We start from the raw sequence: 5,750 nt of genomic DNA on the forward strand, positions 1-5,750 counted from the left end.
TGTGGTAATCCAAGTCAATTAAATAGGCCACTGAAATCATTCCACGTGTCAAGGTTATGTGGCAATCCAAGTCAAATTAAATAAGCCACTAAACCATGTCACGTGTCAGAGATATGTGGCAATCCAAGTCAAATTAAATGAGACACTAAAATATCGCCATGTGTATTGTGACATACTCTGACCAATCAAAATCAAAGATTTTCACTGAAGAAATGTGATTAGTCAGTTCAAACCGACCAATCAAATCACACCAGTAGACCACTCACTACTACAATAAATAGGGGTTCTCATTATTCATGGGGGGGGGGGGGTTCAAGAACAAAAATAAGAAGAGAGCTCGTGGATCAAAGGCTGCATATTCTCTACAAACTATAAGTTTAAGCTCAAGATCAAGAACAAAGGAAAATATCAAGATTCAAGATCAAGTTACTTGTTCATACTTATTATTCATTATAACCATACAAGTGTTCGTAATGAATAATTCACACCCATGTTCGAAAGCTAATGATTCAAGATCAAGCTATTCAAGCCTTCACTCTAAATCTAATTGAAGTCCTATTTCATATTATTTGAAGAATTAGAGGATTATCATATAGAGATTGTCACACGCTCTACATTTTGAAATCTAATACTACATTTTGTTACTTTAATCTTCCTGTCTTGATTATTTATTTTTCTCGACTCGAAAATTTATTGCTTACATACCCAATAATACTTTTGAAGAGTTCGAGCTATGTAGGTGCAGATAATGTAACCAAGGGATGACAAGTTTTTTAGTCTCACTTCCAATAACTTCTTTTGCTCCTCGTGCACTGTTCTAGGACTTTCACAACCAACGATGAGCACTTGAAATCTTTTATATCTGTGCCATTCTAATAGTAAGACAGATCATTATAAAATCTCTACATTTTCAATTTATAAGAGCTACGTTTTATAATAAAGCTTGTACTAAACAAAATCCTTAAAATTGATCAGGTAGCTCTTCTAACTTGAAAATATACAGATCTGATAACGATTTGTGTTACTATCAAAATGAAATGGATATTAAAGATTTCAGGTGCTCTTTGTTGGTTGTGAAAACCATATAGAAGTGCAACAAGGAGCAAAATAAATTATTTGATGTGAGCCTAAAAAACTTGTAATAACTTGGTACATTATCTTTGAATATATAGGTCAAACTCTTTAAAAGTATTGTTAGATGTGTTTTGAATCCTACTAAAGCGATGAGCACGATAGTATTTGTTGAGGATCCGAGTAGCGTAGCTCTGAAAACAACTAGCATGCATGAGAAAAATGCTAAATGTAAGAACTATTTTTTGCAGGAGAACTCTGGAAAAGATGATGATGTTTGTGTTGCTAAAATTCAGGCGCTCAATAAGGTTCTTAAACTTTAGGATTTCTTTTTTCCTTTCTTTACTATTTATGCTTCCCTCATTTCTCTTTGTTAAGTAGTCATGAAGGTTTAATCTTTTCTTCGAAATATGTCATCTCAAATATGGTATTGGATAAGAGTTGGATTCAAGATATAAACTTGATAGCATCAACTTTTAAATTTACCCTATCCTACTTTGTAAATGATGAGTTCAGAAATAGTATTTGGTAAAAGCTAGGGGCTTCTCACATATATATTCATGCTCCTTATTGAAACTATTGCTTTCGGTTCAACCCATGTACCTAAAAAGCTATATACACCACTTTGGTATATTCCTTTTGGAAATTCTGTAGGATGTGTACTGGGAATATGAGAAGAATACATATAAATAACTGATAAACTCCATTCGAGATCAAGAAACCAAAGTAATCAAAACAATGCAAGCAGTTCTCAGTGATTTTTTCAAAAGAAGGATTTCAAGAAGAATTGATTCAGTCTCAAAAATTTATTTCATAAAAGATTGAGATTTGGGATGGAATACATATCTATAAGGTTCATTTGTTTCAATAACAAAAACCTACATACACGGTTAGATTGAACCTTATACTGAATGATGCTACTTGTTCTTGTTGTAAGTTTGAGTTCATGAGAATCTTATGTAGGCATGTGCTTTTGGTATTATAAAGAAAAAAAATTTACTCACTTCCACCCTGTTATTTATTGAATCGATGGACCATGTATGTAACCAAAGAAAAATTGCACGACAGATCACAAGTGAATAATTTGAAGCCTTCCTCTATATGGTTCAACAATATTATGATGCATACTTTTGGTCTCTTTGAACGAGATATACAGTCTGAAAGACATTATAAATTTGTGTATCAAAGATTATCCCAACTATATGAAAAAACTTGATGAACTTCCTTATGATGTCGAGAATAATAATATATGTGATTGTCTAGTTAACGAGTGAAATGTGAAACTAAACATAAGTGAGCAGAGACAAAACACTATCTTGATTGACCCTTTATGTGTGGTAACTAAAGGACATCCAAATTCATTGATAATTAAAGGTGGTTTGGAAAAATCTCCGAAGGTCAGAAAATGTTCTTCTAAGAAACAAACAAGTCAAATCAAAAGCTCAAGGAATGACAAGGCAAAGGACAAAGGGAAAGGCAAAGACAATAGAATGAGTTAATCTCACTTTATACAATGCAACACTTTATATAATGCAATAATTATTGATTATCATTTTTCTAACTTTTATATTTGATGTATATTTCGAACTCTAATGTTGAATTGGGACCTCAAAGCACATCATCACTACTTAGTACATCTCCTAGTACAACTCCTATAATGTTAAATTCTTCTTGAGATACTTTATGTTATGTGTTTATTAATATTTAATTTTATTTACTTCCATATATTTATCTAATAAATTGTACTTCTTTTTGCTTTTTAAAGAAGCAATCCAATCATATTTAGAATCATTTCGAGGAAAAATTAACCATGGATATCATACCTCATTCAGTGTAGGTTTACTCTTATCGTGTTCCTATATAATTATAACGTATTTGTACATCTATACATGTTAAAATGACTTTTAGTACTTTTTCAGGATCTGATGAACATGCAAGATTTATGATTTGTGAATGTTAAAAATGTTTTTAGAATTTCGAGACTCGAGCTTCGAGACTCATGGAGAGACAAACATCTAGAATTGATTTGTTTTTTTTTTGGTAGAAAATATTTCTAGGTTCTAACATACAGTTTTTTCCTTTCAAGATTTGATCTTTATGTATTTTTGAACACGTCACATTTGCATATTGCAATATCTCTTAAGAACAAAGAAAAAGATCGAATGGTATTTGAAAATTTCAATACCCGTCTAATAACTTAACCTCTACAAGTAAAATTAACTTTCAAGATTTGATTTTTTTGTCTTTTTGGTCAAGTTGTCACACTTGTATCTAGCAATATCTATCAAGAACAAAGAAAAAAGGCCAAAAGGGTGTTTAAAAATGAAAATCTTGGACATGAAAAGGGACTAAAATAGCATAATTAACTTGCAAGATTTGATCTTTTTTTGTTTTATTCAAGTTTTCACATTTGTATATAGAAATGATCTATCAAGAACAAATAAAAGGGCCAAAAGGGAGTGTTAGATTGCTTTATAGCGGTGTAAAGGTGCACAAAGCTTATAATTCGTGTTTATAGATGACATAAGTATAATCCTTTGATCAAAATTATGATATTATACTGAGTTATGATGTTGTTATTACATTTGGTATCTAATGAAGTGTAACGCAATCAGGTGAAAATTGTACTACAATTTTTATTTTTCTAAATATTAAAAAGTGCAATCAATCTTAGACAATCCAATTAAGCTCAATTCTTTAAAATGTTTGGATGGAATAATCCCAAGTCAGATGATTATGGAGTCTGAGACAACGAAAGAAAATTTCAATGATTATGGAGTCTAATAAAGAGAAGAAAATTAATAAATTTTAAAAAGAAATAGATTAGAGGTTTAACTGCGTTTAGCTATTACCGTTAAAAATAGAAAATAGTGTAAAAAAACTTCATACTGTTAGTGCACACAAGTTAATCTCTAAATTATTTACCTTACTTCTTAGATTTACTTTCTTTATATTATACTAGGGAATTCGGCCGCGCTTCACGCAGTTATAAAAAAAATCAGCAAAATTATTTTAAAATTAATCATGATAGAAAAAAAAATCAACTATAAAATAAGAAAATGGTAAAATCACAATACATTTTTTTGGGAATTAGAGCTTAAGTGAATTGCATTTTTATCATCAAATATTTTTTAAAGTAAAAGGTTATTTTTTTAAAATAACTAAATATCTATTATGATGTTAATACATGATTATATAATACAATTAGAATAGCTATATTTAAGGACTTGATTTATTTTTCTTTTGTTATACTATTTGATAAATCTTCCATATATATAAATAAAATAAAAGAAACAAAAAGTCATAAAACTAAAAATAGGAGAAAAAAGAGATAAGTAGTTTTATTTCATTTTTTTTATATTGAATCATTTCATTGTCCTTATTTTTTTGTCATCTTTTCCATCATCATCTAAATAAATCTTTTTCTCCTATTTTTCAATATTATCTAAATAAATCTTTATCAATATTTTTCGTCTTTATGTTCTTTTATAATTCTTTAAAGTAGAAGAAATGAACAAATTTAAAGAAAATGTAAATAACCCTTCATCGTAATAAATGTCAAAGCAGTGTTTATTTCAATAGTTAATATGCATTCCTGAGCATCAAACGTAAACTTTCTTAAGACCTTAATCACTAATGTGTGCCTAAATAAACCTATAATTTACTATAGTTAAAATTAGTACGAACCGAAACTAAAGAAATTTTATAGAGAAAACACTGTGAAAAGGTACACAAAAAAAAAAAAAAACTATAACAACACACTTCGTTAAAACCTTAATGATAAAAAAATGGATAATCATGCATAGTTTTTTTTTTTGGAGCTTTTGTGCGTCTCGCCTACTATCAATATCCAAGAACATTCTTCGTGGAGTCAAAAATCTTATAGTTCAACAATAATATAAGAACATCACTACTTCAAATATGGAATGAACACAATAATCTTGAGTAGAAATTTATGAAACAAAAGAAATGTGAATGTATATGTATAAAATTGAAGGAATACCATAAAATATCTTATATTTTGAAATTAAATTGTTGGGGGTTATAAGTATGAAAAATAATAATTTAAAAATGATTCGATGATATATATTTTTAAGAAGTAGAAATAAAATAGGTATAAGTTACGATGTTGAAACTTTTAAAATAAATAAAAGAAGGGAAAATTAAAATAATGAAGACAAACAAAAAAAAAAAAAACTCATGAGCTAATTAAATATTTGTTGGGTGTTTATGTTTTATTAGGAAAGCAACCTAATGGTGCTCTTCTTTTTTGTATTACTCATTGTGTTTGACAAAATTGAAGGAGGGAAAAAAGATAAAAAAAAAAAACAAATATCTTGAAAGATTGGAATAGTAAATATTAAGACATTATTTTTTAATAAAGAATAATAATGAGTGGAAGTGAATTTTGAGACATTTAAGCATAACAGTATGTAACGACCTGTTTAGTCGTTTTGAGCAGCAGATTTATTTCTGGAAAAACTGGCTAAGATTACGGACATCACGACGGACCGTCATAGGCACGACGGCCCGTCACAGATGTCTCGTTTCAGCATACTTAGAATTCTGAAATTGGGTACTGAAAATCGACTCTCTGTAATCGGTGACGGACCTGCAGGACGTGCCGTCACATCCACGACGAGCCGTCGTAAGCTCCCGTTGCAAAACACTTCAACTCT

At 29.5% G+C, this 5,750-nt stretch overlaps 1 pseudogene; it reads left to right on the forward strand.

Moving 5' to 3' along the window:
- The first annotated feature begins 1,223 nt into the window (after positions 1 to 1,223).
- LOC114074233 lies at positions 1,224 to 2,570 on the forward strand (annotated as a pseudogene).
- Positions 2,571 to 5,750: the final 3,180 nt, after the last annotated feature.

Source organism: Solanum pennellii, chromosome 10, assembly GCF_001406875.1.
Source record: "Solanum pennellii chromosome 10, SPENNV200".
In the NCBI taxonomy this organism is placed as follows: Eukaryota; Viridiplantae; Streptophyta; class Magnoliopsida; order Solanales; family Solanaceae; genus Solanum; species Solanum pennellii.